We start from the raw sequence: 21,217 nt of genomic DNA on the forward strand, positions 1-21,217 counted from the left end.
CACGGTGTTTTTGTTTGTTCATTTATTTGAAAATCCTCTGGGTGAATAGCCATGTTTGACCCACATGTGTCTTTTAAAGAATCTGGAAATTTCGCACGGGGAATTTCAGTTTATCCCATAACATGATGAGTAGCGACATCTGTTTTTGTGGGAATCGATGTCTTAAAGGCCCTGAGCGGCTGGCCGAGAAGTATCAGCTGGAGGACTCATTTTTCATCGTAATGGATGATATTTAAACAAAGCTTGCTGTCCCATGAGTGGCCGCCCTGGATTCCAAAGGCCATGATCATTATCAGCATTTTACAGGTAGCACGCTATTCATTTTAACATCTCTGTAATCATCACTACTTGAAAGAACCAATAGTCAGTAGCTAAAATAGGTAACGTTAAAACATTATAATAATAATAATAATGCTAACACATCAGCAACAAATTGTAACGTTGAAGCAGAATGTGTGTAAAATGATATAAACACAAAGAATCCTGAAAAAGTCCATTTGAAAGCTATTGCACGGTACTCTACACTTTTGTGCAACTCATTTGCTCATTTTCTTTTTTTTTGGGGGGGGGGGGGCGTGGCTATTGTGTTGGGTTATTTTTGCATTGCAGCTAAATCCCCCACATGAACCACATATTTTCGTGTGTATGACCGAGCAGCCAATGACGGCGCCCTGGTCATGTGATCTGCTGCTATCTGCAGGCTGGAGTGCGTGTGTGTGTGTGCTGTGTGTGTGTGTGTGTGTGTGTGTGTGTGTGTTTTTGCTGGAGTGTGGCTGCTGTGATTGCCTCTTCAGCGCCAGAGTCAGGTAGGGATAATGCCGCGGCTGCCCTCTCTGAAATGAAATAGGCCCAACACAATCCTGTTTCTTTTCACAACAAAATTGGAATCATTTCGCAGAGAAGGGCATTACGGCACCTGCTGTTTGATTCCTGCCAAAGATAAACAGCAAGTCAGGCATTATGGTGTCATTCCGACTGGAGGTGTGACCCCCCCCTTCTCCCATACACCCACCCCATTGCCCCTCCATACAGCCTTCTTGTAAAGATTGTGCCTGAGATGAGCTCCGGGAGTCATACCTGCAACACTAAGCCTTCTCCACCTTTTGAAGACCTAAAGAAAAACAAGCTTTAGAGCAGCACAATGCACTGATCACCCATGGTTTAAATTTAGTTGCCCGCTGTAAGCTTTTGGGTAGGAACTAACTTTTCTGACCGAATGCACAGGCATCGAAATCTAAACTGCAACAAGGAGATGGGGAGTAATAATCAAAGATGGTGGAAGGAGGGCGCACCGTGAGATTAGGACAGCCCCTCCGTGACAATCAGACTCTCCATGGCCTCTTCGCACGTAGCAGAGGATTTCTGTGGCAGTGGGAGTGCGGGTAAGTGTTTACCGCAGATGGTAACATCGGGGAATCAGGCGGAGACCGCAGTGGTCCTGCAGAACTCTGCAGAGGAATCACTTGGAAGAGTTACAGCACAACATGGGTACCAGAGCCCCCCCCCCCCCACCCTGCCTCCCGACCAGCCGAGAAGGCGGAACGGAAGTGCACCTGCTCCCATTTTCATTAGGACATTCTGCAATCAGTCGGAGACTAGCATGCTCTTAGAGTGGAACAGCGTGGAAATTTTTACCCCAACAGGATGTCTGGGCACTTCAGACATGATGCCTAATACCTGCCGGGAAGACAGAACCTGCACATAATGAGGGATTTGGGGGGGGTGGGGGGGTGATAGAGAGAAGGGTGTGTTATCTGCAGACAGCAAAAATGCTTCCCTTTGTGTCCCTGTGTGACATCAGAGCCGTGCCGATAAACAGCCCGGCCGCCTGAACAAAGGGGGGGCCTTAATTTTGGGCTACGTCTACATTACATTACACTGTATGTCTCTTCTGTCCGATCTTTGAAAATACCATCACCTCTATGCTGTATATACTGATATCAAATATCATATAATTCATAAATAATCACATTTCTGCCAGTATAACATGCCAATTAGCTAAAGTAGACATCTTTATAGGTGTCCAAATGAAAATTAAATATTAACATAAATACGTAGTACATGAAGATGGAGGCTGCTGAGTAGGATGTTCCACTCCTTCAGATTTGCAGCACTTTGGGTGGGGGAGGTGGGACTGGTGGTCACAGGCGGGTGATCTCCAGTAGTGCAGCCCAGTCTCATCCACACACATTTGGGTCCAAGCACATGGACAGGAAGTGGCCATATAGAGGCCCTGTCCTGAGTAAATGTTCGCTTGACATTATTGAGTCTTGGGACTACAGGCAATATATTTAGGATCCTGAAGGTTTACGACATTAAGGCAGCCTGTGACAGTTTGTGTTTTTGGAAGGCTGTGCATATGGGTATCGACTTGTTCTTGTGGTAACATTGGGGAATCAGGCGAAGATCGCAGTGGTCCTGCAGTCTTGGAAACCTAGATTTCTTCTGCTTTGAGTTCAGAAGCTTCTAACGTGCCAGAGTCTCAAAGCGGCTGAACTCTGTTTATCCAGGGTATGCCTGACAGTTCATTTTGTTCGATGAAGGACATCTGTTGGTGTGTTAAGCGCTGCTCCACACCAAGAGTTAAGTTGGGGTGACAGAGGTGGTGGTAGAACAAAACCGTAGGTGCGTCTGTGGGAGAAGCAGCGACATTGTGAGGCGAAGACTTCATTAGTGTCCTGCTCAAACAGCACAGCTCTGGGCTGATTAGCGCTCTCCAGTCCCACCCCCTGCTGATCCTCCACGGTGACAGAGCCACTGGTCTGGAGGACGTCACTCGCCATTCACCGGGGCCTAATTTCACTGACAGGGCCGTTTAACTTTCTGCTATTTGCCATTAAAAGTTTGACTTTCACTTAACCTGACAGGAGATCTGTGCATTCCCAGGAATACTTATGTACAGAAAAGTTTATAAGTTTATATGCAGTATAAATGAAACAAGGGCAAAATTATCTCATTTTTTAATATGAAATATATATATAAATATATAAATTTTATGAAAATTTGTTGCTAGAATAGAATAGTGTAAAAAGTCATAAATCAGGCATAACAAAATTCCTACTTGAACCAGGAACTTCCTACTTGAACCAGGAACTAAATGAAATTACGGACATTCACGACCCACATAACTGCAGATTTTTCATTGCAGATGATGAAAAGATTCCAAAATACATGCAGAGGCAAACACAAAATAAGGTTTAATATATATGTTACATAACTCGGGCAGAGAGGAATAGAAAAACAAACTGTTTTCCAGGTATCCCATTAGTCTGCAGTAGCCAGAGCTACCTGTAATTAGTTAGCAGGTGTTTTTAAAGACTCCGGAGCTGCGGCACTTATGACTGAACAGCCTCAGAAAACGTCTCAGAATCTAATGATCTCCAAAATCAAAAGCCCGTCTTCTCTCCTTTTTTCCCCTGGGAGACTCAGCCCGGCTTCCCATTGTTGGGGTATAAAAGAGTGACACGTTTTTCTGACATGGTGCCTTCGATGAGTGAGACGATGTCTGCCTAGTCAGGAGAGGCCTTTTCTGGGTGCAGTGCATTACTTATGTGAATTATGAATGGATGTGGGGAGCACTTTTTTTGGAAAATAAAAGAGGTCAGGACGCAAAAAATTAAGATGTCTCGTCAGATTTCTCAAGGAGCAGTAACAGATCACCCCGTTCTCTGGATTTTCCCACAATGCACTTTTACTAAAAACATTTCGTACACAACAGTGAAGTCTGGGTCCAAAAAAAAAATCTATGGTATTACAAGCATGCTGAATGGGCTTGTATACTTAAATTTTTTTTTAAAAAGGGTTAAAATTTCAAACGATCCCTAAAAAGATTCTGGTAAGCCGTTGGGTCTGCAGGGGGACAGTGCAGGTCTAGGAGACGACTGTGGCACTTCTGATTGTTCTCAGTGCATGTCCTCCTCTTCTACCCAAGTGGAGACATCTGGAGATGAAGAAACATTGGCAGGGACCCCCCTCCCCATGCATTGGCAGCTCAGACAGGCTGTGATCATTCAGTTAGGTAACACTCTTACTTAATGTATTCATTAACCACAAACTAAGGGTTTGTTACGTACTGATCCTATGTTTGTTCATCATTAATAAATCAGGATGATTCATGTATTTCATACAGGAACTATATTAGTTCATGATTAGTTCTTGAGTAGCAACTGAGGTGCACACAAGGTGCACATCCCCAATAAATTTTCTTTAATTACAGGCCAGACAGAATTACAATTAACTTCTGCAAACTTAATAATCCTTTTCAGAACACAACAAAATTACCATGTCTACATAATCATCAGAGTCTCCAGGTTCAAGGGACCTCATTCTAACGTTATTCATTGTCACATTAAAATTTTGAAACACGTCACCTTTAACTGAGCGCGGGTGCGGAAATTACACTGTTTTATGCCTGCTTCTGTTATTCATCTGCAATGTCTGCATGGTGGAAAAAATGTAGGATTAGACTTTGGTAAACAGCACTTAAGAACTCCATTAGTCTGAGGCTAAGCTCAATAGCAACACTGTGTGTGTGTGGACCAGCCAGTGCAGGAAGAGGGAGGGTAGGGTGGTCTTTGGCACATTGACAAACCATTTATCGATGCAGAGCAAGTTGTGCTCATTAACCCATATCACGGACGTGGCCCAAACAAAAGCCCTGGGTCTCCCATGATCCTCTGCTGCTCCATGAGACTTGAGGCATGAGGCTTGTGTCCGCAAGGTAAAGAAATGTATGTATGAAGGGATGAAAGGACATTCTCATCTAGGCTGGAATTTCTTGGCTGCTCACTACCAGACGCCATATCATGGCATAGGGATCAGAAATTTAAGTCTAGTGCACCCGCATGCATCCATCTAAACATTGAAATTTGGATCCTGATCTTATACTGGCTTATTTTAAGTTAGCAAACATTAGCATGGTCTATCCCAAGATGTACGGGTACCCAGAGGAGATCCTTACGGCCCAAGCAGAGCCGGCAAGCTGCATGCAGAGGTGGGACGCAAGCCTGCAGTACTGGAGGTGCAAGTCACCTATTAGACCAGCCACTGAGTTGCCCAAATCCTTAACTCAGGCTGAGAAAAAAAAATTCCTAAATTTCCCTCAGGACCATCCATCCATCCACCCATCCATAATACAGCCTCTCTCCGGGTTACGATGTTCGTAAGGTGAAAATATCGTAAGACAAAAATTTTATTACAGTACAATACACTTAAAACACTTGAAAAAATACATGCTCTAACATCGATACAACTCTGTGAGTTGTTGGTGAGAGTAAGGCATCACACAAGGCGGAGATGCGTTCATCCCAGCAGCGTCCCAACGTATCTTACGTCATAAACTGCTACCCTTGCCTGTCAGCGATGCCTGCCCGCGAATCTTAAATTATTTTACAATTTTTAGCGTATTGGAATCATCATTGTAAGATCGAAAAATCGTAAGTCCGGCCATCGTGACTCTTGGACTTTGTATACCATATATCTAGTTTTTTTCTGTGGGTAACTGTGAAAAGGTTAATCAGAGCTAAATATTGTTGGTACCATCATTTTGTTTTGAGGAAACTCTTAGTATTCCTGCCACTGACATTTCAGAGCACTGCCTTACAGTTCATTAACATGCACATTGTTTTGTGGGTACCACTAGTTAGCATCACTAAACAACTTTCTGCACGTAACTGTAGTCCTTTTCTTACTGGTCCAAATTTTACAGCAATCCCTACAAAATGACAACCTTGCTCTGAATTTGACCACATCAGACAAGGAGCAATTTTCCTTAAAAAGCAGGTGTACAAGCAGCCGGGGCGTGACGTTAGCCTTGTGTATTCAGGTTCATCTTCTGCAGTGGCAGGCACCACGGCAATCATCGTCATGCAACCGGCTCAACCGCGTCTCTGCCCCTTGGATGGGCAGGAGTCTCACCACGGTGACTCGTGAAATGTTCAGCTGTGGACAGCCGTGAGGGGGTAGGCAGATGATTCAGGGACTCCCATCATCAACATATTACAGTAATACAATACAGTCAGTAAATCTGAGGAAATAGAGCAGACATCTAAAACCAGTTTGTTGACAATTTGTTAATGATCATCTGCATATAGAACTAAGGTTCGCTTTTAAAAATGTCTGGTTATTAGGTTACATTCCTATAGCCACACAAACTACTGATGTCCAGCAGACATCAAACAGGCATGCAGCTTCTCCCTACATCCATAAAGGTGTCCCTATGAAACCTTGCACCTCCTGTACCTAAAAAAGGATGTCCACATGACCTAATGAATGGGTATAAATTATGGGGGTGTGGCCAATCAAAACTGGCCAATCCATCCATCCATCCATCCATCCATTTTCCAAACCTCTTATCCTACTGGGTCACGGGGGGTCCGGAGCCTATCCCGGAAGCAATGGGCATGAGGCAGGGAACAACCCAGGATGGGGGGCCGGCCCATCGCAGGGCACACTCACACACCATTCACTCTCACACACACACCTACGGGCAATTTAGCAACTCCAATTAACCTCAGCATGTCTTTGGACTGTGGGGGGAAACCAGAGTACTGACCAATACAGCTCACCCCCAAATAATCATATTGTCATAATGAATGGGTGGGGGGCTCAACCCATAATGTCCATGAAGGTGTCCACAGAAGGTATTCATAGTGTCCACTCACACCTGGACAAATAGACCATCATGTGGATCCTGTTTTTGGCTTCTCCAGTGCCTTTAAGATCATCCAGCCTCAAGGTGATGCAGGGTTAGGATGTCATGGTTGCCAGGGTTACAGATTACAGTACCCAACCAGCTACATCTAGTCTGTATCATTAACTGCATAGCTAATGTGGTGCTTGGGGACACTGAGGAGGGGGGGTGGGGGGACTATCAACATTCCTGTTTACTCTCTTCACCTGTGTTTCCCAATCTGGTCCTCAGGGACCCTGAGACAGTCCATGTTTTTCAGCTGGGAGGGAGCAAAACCGTGGACCCTGGCAGGGAGCTCAGATGGAGGAAAAGCATGGATCAGCTGTGGATCCCCATGGACTGGATTGGGAAACACTCTCTACTCTATACCACAAACTCCAGGTATAATTCCAGCTCATTCCATCTTCATAAGTTCCCTTATGGTTCAGGGATGTAACAGTGGAGGTCTTCGTGCATAAAGAACCATCTGAAGCTGAATGTTGGAAAGTAAAGGAGCTGGGGGGGGGGGCTTAGGGTCAGCACCCAAGGAGCGAGTGTAGGACTGTTTCAGTGCTATAGAGACCTTGGTGTCTACATCAATGATATGCTGGACTGGCAACACAACACAGAGGAAGTCTACAAGAAAGTGCAGAGCAAATAGTCTTTATTGAGGGGATAGCTTTTGAAGAAAACACAGAGGAAGCAATGGCGGAAGGAAGAAATGTATCCGTTAAAACAATAAGGCCCATCCTCTCAACAGAGACCTGGTGCAATTGAGGCACACTTTCATATAGAAGTTCATCTTGCAGCAATGAGCACCTTTGAAAATAAGATAAGATAGGATAGGATAGGGTTAAGATAAGATAAGATAAGATAAGATAAGATAAGATGGCCTTTATTAATCCCATGAAGGTAAATTTCTGTGTTACAGTAGCAGTTATAGACAGGATCAGACAATACACACAACAAAGAGTACAGTATGAAAGGACATAAATGTCTAAATATAAATGTACTGTATAAAAACAAGCAAATGGCAGCCGAAGTCTAAGCCCTATGACTGTATTGTATAACGTGACGAATGCCAGAATGTGTAAACATAAGCCATGGAGTTAGGTGGTTCAGTGAGGAGACAGGGCACATCACAGTAATAATGACCTTTACGTCTACTGCCATTTGGTTGGGTAGGTGCTCCAAGTCTCCAAGTCCCTCACTCTACCCAACTTCAAGGACAATTCAACAATTCCCTATGACTACCTTCCATTACTCATTCCATTTTCAGAAGGCTTGTTATTTACTTTAATGTGGACTTTTGTGATGCTATTTATTTTTGCAATGCTGTTGGAGAACAAAAAAAATAGTTCTAAATAAAGTTCCATCTTGTCTGTTTCTCCTGAACTCAGATGAAATGTACATGGGGAAGCAGGGCTCAAATGAGCAGAATAATTTCAGGAAGTTTGAGAGAATTAATCAGAAGAGTGGATATCAAGCTGGCAAAGCTGAGACAGTGATCAGCTCGTGACTAGGTCTGGTTTTGAGACTTCTTATCTCTGGTCTAAAGGAAGGTAAACAGCCGGTCTCTCAGGGCAGATAGAGGCATCACAGCAAACAAGAACCCAGACATCACCAATAACTTGCTTATCTAAAAAATCTCACGTTCCATTTTGGAAAGTCACTCGGCATCTGCCACTGTCAGAATTCAAAATGTGCAAATTTGACTGGTGCCCGGCAAAGTACAAATTGCCATAGCAAAGGAAATTTAAAACCCCTTGTGTTTTTACCCCACGGAAAAAGAGAGATTTTATTTGTCTAGAGATTACAGTGATTGAAGATGTCAGGAAAATAAATGGCCAGTCACTTTATATAATACTGAAGAAATTCCCCAGGCAAATAGCAAAGCAAACAGAGTGGAAGTCCAGGGAAAGGCTCCGGGGGATTCGTGAGCTAAAACAATTGCATGTTTTTTCTTTCAGTTTAAGTCAAAAGTCTATTTACCTGACAGGGCAGCTGCTATGCAGCCTGGGCTGAAAGACCTTCCAGAAGGGTACTGATGTCCCGGCTGGTTCTGCACTCGCAGCGAGACCCCCCCCCCCCCCCCAGCACCACCACCCTCCACCCACCACACTCTCCAGCCCCAAAATGGCCCTCTGTCGGGAGCCTGTTTTTGTTCACTGCTCTCCAGAGTCACGCAGAAAGTAGGGGAGCTGTGATTGCCGTCGACAGTGTTTAAAGGTTGAATTAATTCAGCGGGCACCAGAAAGAAAAAAATGCTCAATTTATTTAAAGATGCTCTTAACTCTCTCTTGTTCCGAATGCATGAACAGGCAAAATAACAGAACACGAGAGACCTCTTGGTGGCTCTGGTGAGGAGAGCTCAGTCCTGCTATGGGTGGAGGCCAGAAAAAGGGAACTTATCAGGACCACAGACGGCTTTCGACGCCGGCTAGAGGATTTTGGCGCTGTTCATTTTTTACATGTGACATATATGGCAAGCAGCCTTTCTGTTCCTCTCACCTCTCCAGCCTCATTTAGAAATGCCAAAGCGTTCCATCCACTGCATGAACTGTAGCTTTTGACAGGAACTCTCATTTGAAATCCTTTGTGTCGCTTCTGCTTTTTAATAGCACAGGCATGGATGTTAACTGCAGGATACAGCTCTGTTATTAACCAAACCTTTTTCTGAATATTCCTTTAGCTTTGACCAGGTACTGCTTCTGGAAAGTACAGTGGACATTAGATTGTCAAAGAACTAATTTTATTTGTTTTTGCATGATGCATATCCGTATTTGCAGGAGTTACTTCCTGCCAGTGAAAATCTCACTATTGATAATTTATGTCTAAGGTCCTCTTGTCCTGCCACAAATACACCCTAGGTCTTGAGGCACACACACATACACACACACACGCACACACACACACCCTTGACCTCCCTCTGATTGCAGTCGATTACACTGCAAAATTCCTCCACACGTCTCCCCTGATCCCCAGCTGTTTGTGCTTAATCTATGCAGATATCCTCCTCTCCATCTATGAGTGGCAGAGGAGAAAAAAAAAGTGAAATCATTACAATTATGGTGAAATTTATGAGCTTCGAACGAAATCAATCCACTGTCCCGTTTTCACTTTAGCGGAAATGATGAGGGATACCAGGGCTGGCAAGATCTTGACTGAACAACACAAGCAATTATTCATGAAATTACAAATTCCCATCTCTGCTCGATCTCGTTCCCAATAAAGGAGCACGCCAATATTCTGTTTATTGTACAACAACAAATACAGGCCTGAGGTTTCGTCATGCAGATATAATTTCTGTAGATGATAAACATCCACTCTATATTTAGTTAAGAGTTTGTGCCCAACTCAGAAAAGCCTCGCACAGTAGTTAGACACGCCAACTCAGGAGAGGGGTATAGTATTTTCAAACACTTCTTTATTTTGGTAGATGAGCATAACAAGTGTGTCACTGCTTACAGACTGTCATTTACCATTATTTATCTGCTGACGAAACCTCTACTTTCATGATAATCTGTGCCATCTCAGCGCCCAATCGAATGGTGTCCCAAGACTGCGTATGTTTCCGGGAAAAGTGGCTTCATACTCTGGATACAGCTAGGTGCTCGCATAATTCCCTCTGAGATCACGAGGTCCCCAGCGTGCATTCTGGGCCCCATTGAGCCGTAACTAACTGCATTGTCATTATGAAAAGTGCCCAGCGGGCTGCTGGTGGAGTGGTGTGCTTGACCGAAAGGTATGTCTCAGCAATCTTTTGTAATACGGACAAAGTAATAGGAGAAAAGAGCACAGAACCCCATGATGGGTGGGATTGCTCAGCATGGTCAGTCACTGCCTGGTGTTACCCCTAGGACTGGCCAGCAACTGACAGCAGACAGTAACATCAGCCTCTGTGGGTCTTGAGGCCTACATTTTACCGTCATCAGGTTTGAATATTGCGTGATCATCGATATAAATGCCAACGTGTTGTTCTTTCCAAGAGTCCTGGGACGCAGCCTCCCCACGTTAGGCGCAATATCACCCCCATAAAATTTCTGGCTACGCCCCTGTTGTGAAGCCTTCAGAGACACCAAACTTCAGGGCAGAAGTTCAATCCCAGTTCCACCCTGCTATGAGTCAATGGGAGATCAGGCACCCGCTGGACGACATGAAGCACAAGTTAGGTTATTTGCACACGCAGCTTGTTCTATCTTAACATTACATTACTGTACTTAGCTTTTATCAAAAGTCACTTACATGTGTTATTACTGGGAGTATCTTACAATAGCAATTCAGGTTAAGTACGCTGCTCAAGGATATGACAAGGAAAAACTTAAACAAAAACCTACAGATAATGAGTCCTTAACTGCTATGCCACCTGTTGCATTGCATTGAACCTCACATCAGCTTGTCCATCTTCCCCGATCCCAGCGCTGAGTACTACTTGGCTTAGCATAGCAGGGCTGGTCTCCCATTCAGGAAATAGAGGAGAAGCAGAAAACAATATCAAAGCACACTTTTCACAAATGCTAAAAGAAGGAATTTGACAATGGAGCTGATTTGTTTGCTCATTGAGTGCATTAAGTTTAAAATAAATAACTCACCTTGATAGAAAGCATTTATATTAACAGGACAAAGCTCTTTTCACCAAGACTCTTATGTTGTCAGTCATCATTACTAACTCTTATTAAAAAAATACTTGTGACCATCTCTTTAAGGAAACTGGCAGTTGAATGAAATAAGGAAAATGGGAAGAGTGGGTACCCTAAGATTGACCCTTTTCTCAACGTGAGACCCTTAGCTTAATGCTAACCTTTCCATAACATTTCGGATTAATAACCATCTGCGTTAACTTCTAGCAGGGTTCAGAAATACAATATTATATCCATCCATCTTCCAGCTGCTTAACATGATATAATTGAATCGTGATGTTCTTCCTCAGTGCTCTTATTATAAAACAGTGTGTTTTTCCCAAGGCTTGCAGAAATAAATACTGCTGCCGCAAAGACCGCAAAATGTCACTGAACCTCCAAGTGGTTGATTTTTATCCCTGTCCTGCCCTTCCATTTGACACTCCTAATAGATGTCATACAATCTAACCTGCGGCTCCAGTGCAAAAAGTATCTGGAGTCTTTATTTAAAGTGAGCGGTCTTGATCAATTTCACCAACACTCTTAATTGAGGGCAACTGCTTTAGGCTGGCAGGGTCAGTTTTGACCTGGACTGATAACAGTCCTTTTTCTTATTTTACAAAACGTATTTAATATATTTAAAATTCAATCAATATCGTGAGCTTTCCATATACTTATGACTGAAAACTTTGGAGAATATTTTCAGATGTCAAGATACGCTTTATATGTGACACACATGGGATCGACGGCATATTTTAAAAGGAGGTTTTAAGGCTGCTAATTTATTTGATTTTGCATCAATTTGTAACTGATGAAGTGCATTGTATTGCGATTTCCCAGAGCACATTCCAAGCATAAAAAGGTTGGAGAATGAAAGACTTACCAGCGCTTTTTAACCTCTCAGGCGAAAAGAACACTTCAGTAATGGTTGTCCTATTCTCTGTATATATGAACACACATTGTAAGACTGAATATACTGTTAAAGGGTCTGGTCCTTTATGTATATTTTATTCATTTCCATACGACCTCTGTCTTGGCAGCTTTTGTGTAGAGCACATATTTGAAATTGGCTTTCCATTCTGCTGTGGCCAAACACCTTGAAGCCAAGCGTAGGGAAAATGGCACATTCTTAGGTTTCTTTTCATTGCAAATGGCAATGAAAGGAGTAATTTCCTGTCGCCACAAAATCGGTTGCGGGGGGGGGGGGGGGGGGAATCATCCTGTAGCAGAAAAGGGTCAGTCCTAAGTTATAATTTAGAAGAGGAGGCAGCTGGCAATGCCGCAGCTTTTGGGGATTCTTTGCGGCCCAATCTGTGCCTGATAAGATGCCGGCCAGAGCGCTAGCTAGCCAGAGAGCGCTAACCGTCGCCAATGGAGCAGAAGGCCGCAGCGACGGAGGCCTCTAGTCCCCCTCACTCCACCTCCCACACGCAGCACCACTGTGGGAAAATCCCCCATCTCCATTCATGCCTCTTCCTTCCTTTTTTTATGGGATGTGGAAAGATGGAGAAAAAAAATGGGGGGGTGGGGGGGGGAATGGAGGGACAGAATAGAAGAATTAAGGAGACAAAAAGCAGACCCTCGGTGGTGAACTCTGTGGAGGGGTTAATCATTTTAGGAAGACCTTTTGAGGGGGAATGTTCCCCTTTCATTATTTCCAAGTTGTTTATCTCGGGGGGGGGGGGGGGGGGGGGGGGGTATCGAAACACCGCCGGGCCACCGGGAGCCTAGTGAAGCAGCCCTGTTTTTGTCAGCGGGTCAGAACCACATTAAGAGATTAAAACAAATTATGTATGTTACTGGCATTAAGCTAAAGATGCACCATCTTGTCCTCCATCAAAATGGTGACTGTTGACAACTTTGATATCTCCTTTTGGAACAAAACGTAGTGCTAACACTTTCTAGGAATGCGATGTCTGTAGGAATCTATGAACAGATTCATAATACATTATAATGCATTCATAAAGCATTATAAACATGTCTACAATTATTTATAAAAAGGCATAACACATTATATTTATGTTAATTATGTATTATTAATGCTTTATGAGCTCTCATCTATAACACACTATAGATACCTTCATAATGCAGTACAAAGCATCCATAATTCTTATATGGACCATTATAATGCATTATGAAGGTGTCTATAGTGCATTATGGATGAGAGTCTAATTGGAGCTTATGAAGTATTATAATCAACACTATAATGCCTTATGACATGTCAATAGAAGATGCTGCAATGCTTTATTAATTTTTATACTGACCATTTTTGCACTAACTTCCGCTGTCTTCATTCGTATTCAGGTTTCCTTGTTATTATGATATAAAAACTGGTAACTTTATACATACAGCATAAATCTCAACCTGATTAAATTTCACCTAATCACATTTGCACGTTATTTTCAAAAATGCAACTGAATTTTAATTTACTAATATCAAATGCACACTTGATTTTGAAAATTGAATTGACAATTGACAAGGTCGGGTTTTTGCATTTTATATTTTTAAAAACTGATTGTTCATGAAACTGAAGAGAAATAAAATAGACGATTTTTTTTGCAGTGCAAACTAATAATTTTTAATATTGAATTCAGTTAATCTAGCATTAGTTCCAGGGTGCAGTGGTTTGCACTGTTGCCTCACACCTCTAGGACCTGGGTTCTATGTGCATGGAGTTTGCATGTTCTCCCCATGTCATCATGGGGTTTCCTCTAGGTACTCTTATCCACCTACCCCCCACCTCACTCCAAACACAGGTTGAAGTTAATTGGAGTTGCCAAATTGCCCATAGGTGTGAATGGTGTGTGAGTCTTCCCTGCAGTGAGTTGGTACCCCATCCTGGATTGTTCTCTGCCTTCCACCCGCAATCTCTAGGATTCTAGGATAGGCTCCAGACCCCCTGCAACCCTGAATAGGATAAGTTGTGGAAAATGAATGGATGGCACTAGTCCCAATCCATAATCTCATCTACTGGTTTGTTAATTCTGTATTTCAGAGTAGTTGTTTTTTAGGTTTAATATTATTGTAATATTATTATATTAGGTAAGTTTTTACACATTATGAATCATGTAGTGCCTTTGGTACTTATAGCTTTTTCCCATTTGTCCAGCTCCTAATTTCTTCCTTTTACTTATCATAAGGACACTACTGGACACTTGACCCACCATTTCCCCTCTCACAGCTCTACCTGGAGGTATAGTAAAATTGTGGATTAGACCAGTGTTTCCCAATCTGATCCTTGGGGAATCACTGGCAATCCATGGTTTTGCTCCATCCCAGGCATCACATGTTGCCACATCAGTGTTCCTGCAGATATGTAAATGACCTCAGTCATATAAGTGGTTAAAAGTAATACTTCAATTATTTCAATATAAATGTGTGTGAGATATTAGGCCCTCACCTAATTATGCTGCTTGTTTCCATGACATTTGTGTCTCTCCCTGTCCTGTATATGTGGAATTACACTGTAACAAAGGTTCTCAGCCTTGGACGCCCTGGGAAAGACAAGAAGTGGTGACATGTGGGCTGGGGGGGGGGGGGGGCACCCTGGAACACCTTCATTAGATAATGCAGCCCAAAGGTGGGAAGCTAGCAGCCAACCAAATTAATAAATTGTGAGAAAATTAAGTACAAATATTAAGTACAAGGCGGTAAAAAGATCTCGCAGGGAGTGAATCCGGGTTTCATGGACTCCCTTGCCCCCCAGGGTGGGGGGTTCGACAGCATTCAGCTGTGCATTGTGTCCCATAGAAGAGGCAAGAAAAGGGGCAGAGCGTCTGCGTCTTCGCTCAGTTTTAATGGATGTGATTGGCCACTCATGGCATGACAGACTCGCTGAATGGATTTAAAGGGCCACCGTACTTTTTTTTTTTTTTTGTCTTTCCAGCAGTCCTGACAAAGGCTCACGTAAACTCTCAAGGAGGAACAGGCTTGGGGGTGCGTGGGGGCCACTCCTATCAGCCACCTGCAGAAAATCAAAAGCTGTCCCATTCGCCCCTTCTGTTTCAGGGTAGGGTGGCTCCTGAAGTGACAGTTGGATAAAAGGGGGTGCTGGGGGGGTCCCCTTTCTGCACAGGGCCCTTCTGTCTCTGCCCCCTCTAAGCTGCTCTGTGTGACACCCGTACGCTTTCTCACGAGGGTCAGCTGAAACTGAGGTGCACTGCAGGCTCCTCGACAGATGCCATTTTATCCCTCGATCAAAACCTTTCATATCCAGGTGAGATGCCTCATCGCAGTTTTGATTGGTTCACAGGTTTACATCCAGATGTAAGGGTCAGTCCTGTGATGAAGCTCCTGTTGAATTCCTCCACTGATGAGACTCCATGAATCCAGAGCTCAGAACCTCATCCAGTATATCAGCAGGTGGATTTTCACCCACCTGCTTTGTGTAACATCAAGCTGGTGCCAGGATGCTTATGGAAGTTATAAGACTAAACAAATCCCACCTGCCACAGATTTCCCGTTCTCACAATATCAGTAAGGCTTTCTGTCTGCCGTTTCAAGTGCTGATTTAATACATTTAATACGGCTTTAAAAAGCTCAAACTTAAGTGTGTTACATAATATAGTTAAAAGGGTGAGAGGAGAAGTTCTCAACGCTACTGAAATTTTAATAAGAAAATATGACTTACACAACTGCAATAACAACAAATGAATTTCAACAGGTCCTTGGTCTTAGGAGCTGTTGAGGTAATGCAGGTATAGCACAGAGTTTTCAACTTGCAGACTAAGCTAAGTCACTTTTGAAAAGGACAAACGCGATTAGGACTTACAAGAAGTTGGTTTAACAAAAAAGTTCAGTGGTTAGCAGCCCTAGTCTTCAAGAACCATAGGGAATGTTGGTTTTTGATTTAGTCAGGCACTTAATTAATTAGTCTTGATTGAGATGTTGATTGAATGCGACGTGCAATTCAAATCACGTTAAATTGAATTTGTTTGATGAGGCCTCACCATAATTTAGAAATTGTGTCAAAGCAAAATGAAAGGACTATTACAAGTGTTTTGTGCAAATAAAAAATGTCCCCCATATCTGATAATTTGTGAAAATAACTGAACAGAATAAATTAGTAATGAATCTAATTTAGATTACCCATTTGTCTAGTTAATTGATTGTTTCCAAGCCAGGGCAATTAAGTAATCATTAATTGATACAATGAACCCAGATCACAACAATACAAAAACACTTGAAAAATCTATTTCCAAAAAAGACTAAATCTATTTCCTAACCCTAATCACGGCAGAACAAAAACACTCGGAAAATCTATTTTGATTTTCTTTATTACAGTTGCCATACTACAAATTTAACAGCGTATGGCTGAAACCACCAATACTGAAATCGATTGGACATAATTACATGTCATACATTTAATCAACATGTCAGTTATAACTAAATAATTAGTTCAGTTAAAGCTTGAATGAGAATAGCCCCTAACCATTAACCTCTGACCCTTGACTCTGTTCCAGCCAATGGAGATTGCTGGTGATGTCACAATCAGCTGTAGCCAGCAATGCAGCTTGCGGCATTCCACACGGCTCTCAGCGGCTTTGGCACGGTGAACATTTCATCCTTGGCTGCTCTTCGTTTGATGCTGGCAGCTGGCAGCATGAATATTTATATTTATTTTAAGCATTTACTTCTATTCTGTCACTACAGCCAAAGAAGCTGATTTAGAGTGAACGTTTCTGCAGTAATACCTGTTGAGCAAGATATTTATTTCATTCAGGTTGCTTTATAAAGTATAATTACTCTCCTAGGACTTGAATAAGCACAATTTAGTCCAGTTCCCTAATCATTACAATTCTTTTTACTGTATATGACCAAATGCCCTTATGCTCACAGAACTCACCAGTAATACATTTTAATTGTCCCTTTTCACTCCTGAATTTCCTGAATGGCCATTGTCACACCTTCTCTTATTCCGGTTGTAACATTTTTCAGATCTCACTATTGAAATGGCATTTTTTTTCTTACGTGCCTAGAAAAGACTTTAATTAAGCTGTAATTTCTTTTCAGCTGCCCATAGCTTCCTTCCTGCTCTCCACAGCCACTTGACAATGTCCAAAGTGTGCAACATCCAAAACAGCAGAACCAAGACGGCTTCATCCTCACTGGTAGAGGAGCTGAGCGGACCAGGTGCCAAACTGCTTCTGGAGTCACTAACATGGAACCACCTCCATCACTATGGATAAATACACCTGTCACCTGGGGGGTTTGGCCCATGTTAAGGTCAATTTACATAACCTCATTTGGCGGCTCACAAATTAGAGTCATTATAAGCCGCACAGGAAGCAAAGGTACTAATTTAGCTCGCAATTTACAGGAGAAAATTGGGAGGCTGCAGCTATGCAGTAAATGCCCAGGTCTTAGTTTTGATTGTTTATTGTGATGCTAAACGCACATATGAATGGAGCAGATTATCCTTTATTGATTCCCTGCCAAATTAGAGCATGTCACACTACAGAGGTATATGGGGGGTTGGGGGGGGGTGTAAGTGCAAAGCAGGATGAAGAAAGAAGAGGAGTTAGGGAGAGGAGCTGTGCAACCATGGACCAGGTCTAAACCAACAGGTTTCTTAGGAAGACATATTTAGTGGTGAATACCTGAAGGATTATAATGTCTGTTTGGGTACTTTTGGAAGTTCAATAGAGTCAGGCAGCATGTGAACAATTACCACAAATGATCTGCAAATAAATTCAATCCCAGAAAACTGTAGGAAAATTAAGTACAAATATTAAGTACAAGGCGGTAAAAAGAACTGGACCAAAAAAATACTTCTGTACTGTGACATGAATATATCATATAGCATGAGAGAGATACTTCTTTTGAATTAGAATTTTGCAAAACATTGTGTCTCCATTCCATTTTGAAATTCATTATTACAGCACTATGCTGTACATTCCAGATCAACCTATATGTCAGGGAGAAGTGGCCTTTCAACAGGTGCTTTAAGGATGAACACATCGGGCACAGCAATGAAGCATCTCCATCTTTAACAGCTGTAGTAATGACCCGACCTAAGCCCTGTGGAGCACCTCTGGGGCCGTTAAGAGAAGTGTCTCCAAGAGTGGTCTTCACCTTCAAGAAATCTGAGAAAACTACAGGAAATGCACATGGACAATGGCTCCGGATTCTGCGATTGATGCATCAAACCGCTCTCGATGCACTGTCATCCAGAGTGGCCTGCTGAATGCAGTGCTCTGCTCACTGTCTGTACATACAGTGTGCTGTTCATTGTTGGCCCTGCCATTGGGAATGCAGTGATGCTGTTCTGTGTTGATATTCATAGGTCAGTATATGCGTCCACATGTCACAGGCTGAAGTATAATAATTAGTTGTAAATGAGTTTTGGCAAGGGGGGGAGATAATAAAAGGAGACAAATTCACATCTGAATTCATTTGGCACTAGAACGGTACTAGAGGCCTGACAGGGCTGCTGTGTTCGGCGTTTAATTTATCAGCAGATTAACCCCGTTCTCCGTCACTTGTCTCAATCCCTACATTGACCCTTCACAGCCCGGTAGAGGGCTGGTGAGAACATAGCTTAACAAATTCCTGCCTCAAAGAGCTGTTGGAATGTCCGCATTGTTCCGTCACAAAAACCACGTCTCATGCAGCGCATGGAGAGAAAACAAAGATGATCGTGCCCCTTCAACGGATGCGTGCGATTTGGTGCCAATGTGGGAGGAGGCATGGCACATGTTGCCAGAGCAATATACAGAAAAGACAAGTGGCCTCTCCTGTAGACTGCCTTGGAAATGCATGATTTGATCCAGTTGCTTCAGATACCCTGTTTGAGCTGTTTCTCTCAAGGATAATTTATGATAAGAGTTTAGGGGGGTTGGGGGGGGTGCTTGAAAATGCTATAGCAACTGGAAGGGGGTAGCAGGACCTCACCAATAACCTCAAGCGGAGTGGGAGGCAGGAGAGAGTCAGGGGCTGAATGGAAATAACTAATCTAGGGAAAAAAAATAAACAATCCCGCGGCAGAGTATCTGACCGTTCACAGTTTGGTGCAGTTCAAAAACATCGGGCTAAATTCTGCACGAGGCCGCACGCATCCAGGTGACCAGTGCTAACAAAACGATACACGTATGAAATCCACTTATATACATAGAGAAAAGTAATTGCTGGGGAAATACAATGTCAATTCAACAAAAAGAGAATGCTGCCCGGCAAAGGAAGAATTACATGTAGGCTCATTTGTTCATTTGGGTGGCTAATTACAGGGGATCCAGCATTATTTATGCACCGGACCAGCCCCATCTGCCGCGGCGTGAGCGAGCTGAAGGGCAGCCTCTCCCTTTGTGCCACATGAATACTCGGTAATGACGTTTTATTTGGGGGCAAGAAGCCTCCTTTCCTTCCCTAATGGAGCCGTTTTTCGGGGATGGGCCAGGCTTTTCAGTGAGCTCCCTCAATAGGCTGTATTTACAAGTTTGCTGTGGTTTTCTCCATTCGGGTTAGAGGAAAACAGGCATCGCCCAGCGTGTGCCTAATCTGAACCTGTGCGTCTCTATTAATTCCTCTGACCAGTCTCCGGATAGGTGTAAACAGGCTCATTGGTTTGTCTCTTTCCTGCATTTATCTTTTCTGTACTTTAAAATATTCACTGCTGATCTCCTGCTTTCAGGTCTTGCCAGCGTTTCAAAATGGCTAATACAATTATTGAAACCAAGGTCAATGTTTTAATAATATCAAATGCATATCTGTTACATATATCAACTCATATTTCAACAACTTGTTAATATTCATTTGCCATTTGAGTATTGTTCCACTGTTATTCCTTAGTATAGCCTAACCTGTAGTCCATAAAAGCAACAAGTAGACATGATACCCCCAAAGGCTCCCATAAATAGATGGAGCGCAGTCATTGCACTTATTTCAGCTGGCCTGTCAGCCACTCAGGTCTGCATTACAATTTCAACAGACCTGAATGATAATCAAGACCAGAACACTCATCATATAAAGGAAAAGGTATGCCGACTGCACAAACCACACAACTGGCCCACTGCAATTCAAACACAGCCTTTTACTTAAATTCTCCATCCCAAAGGCAGTGATGGCATCCTTCCCCCAGGTCTCACTGGCCTATTGAATTCGCATTAAGGCATAATTTTTGGTTGTGCATTGACCAGCCGCAGCCAAAAGAAGGGGGGGGGGGGGGGTATCATGGCAGCCAGGCTAAATAATGTTATCCAGTTGAGTAAACCTATTCTTACACCATGCTGAAGCCCAGTGGGTGGTTTTAAAGTCCTGTAATTAAGTTCCATTACACAAAACCATTACATAAAGCGCAAAATGTTCCGACGCTGTCCCAGACAATGCAAGGCACGCGCCAGCAAACAACGCTTGCATGAAAGTAAGGAAAGTGAATTATGTGAGGTGGGGGGGGGCGATTAAGAGAGCTCTGGTGTTAACGTGGTTAGTGATGGCTGCTTGAGTGCTAAAGGCTTCCCACAGGTACTGTACACACTGGCAGTTAGCCTAAAGCACCGGGTGTGCCCCCCCCCCCCCCCCCCCAGACTGCCTGTGCTGTGGATCACAGGAAGCACATCTGTCATATTCAAGCAACAATTAGCTTATATCTGAATGTATATGAGGGCCAAAGCAGAAGAGCAACGATCCTGAAAAAAACTCCTGCATGATTATGTACACAAACACGTAGCGAAACTGAGGGAATAAAGGTCATAAGCGGGTCATTCCTTCAACAAAACATTATGACCAAATCACTATAATTACCCATGATTAACCCTATGCAATTATCTTATTGTCTTCGCTTTTCTGACACTAATTATACATAATAATTGCCATTATTAGGAATACACTGAAAGACAAGGGGATGCAAGTTTCCCATTTTTAGATTCTATTTAGATATCGGCACTATCTGCCCAGTCATTCGTTTATATCTAATGCTTTAAGACATGGCTGT

General features: G+C 43.0%; 1 long non-coding RNA gene across 1 annotated transcript in view; it reads right to left on the reverse strand.

The window, feature by feature from the left end:
- Nucleotides 1–2,448: 2,448 nt before the first annotated feature.
- Nucleotides 2,449–21,217, reverse strand: part of LOC125715054 (uncharacterized) — a 100,454-nt gene continuing 81,685 nt past the window's right edge. The window contains exon 3 of the long non-coding RNA XR_007383929.1: nt 2,449–2,631. This is a non-coding gene — a long non-coding RNA (uncharacterized LOC125715054). The remainder of the gene's footprint in view (nt 2,632–21,217) is intronic.

This window comes from Brienomyrus brachyistius, chromosome 19 (genome assembly GCF_023856365.1).
Source record: "Brienomyrus brachyistius isolate T26 chromosome 19, BBRACH_0.4, whole genome shotgun sequence".
NCBI classification, from domain to species: domain Eukaryota; kingdom Metazoa; phylum Chordata; class Actinopteri; order Osteoglossiformes; family Mormyridae; genus Brienomyrus; species Brienomyrus brachyistius.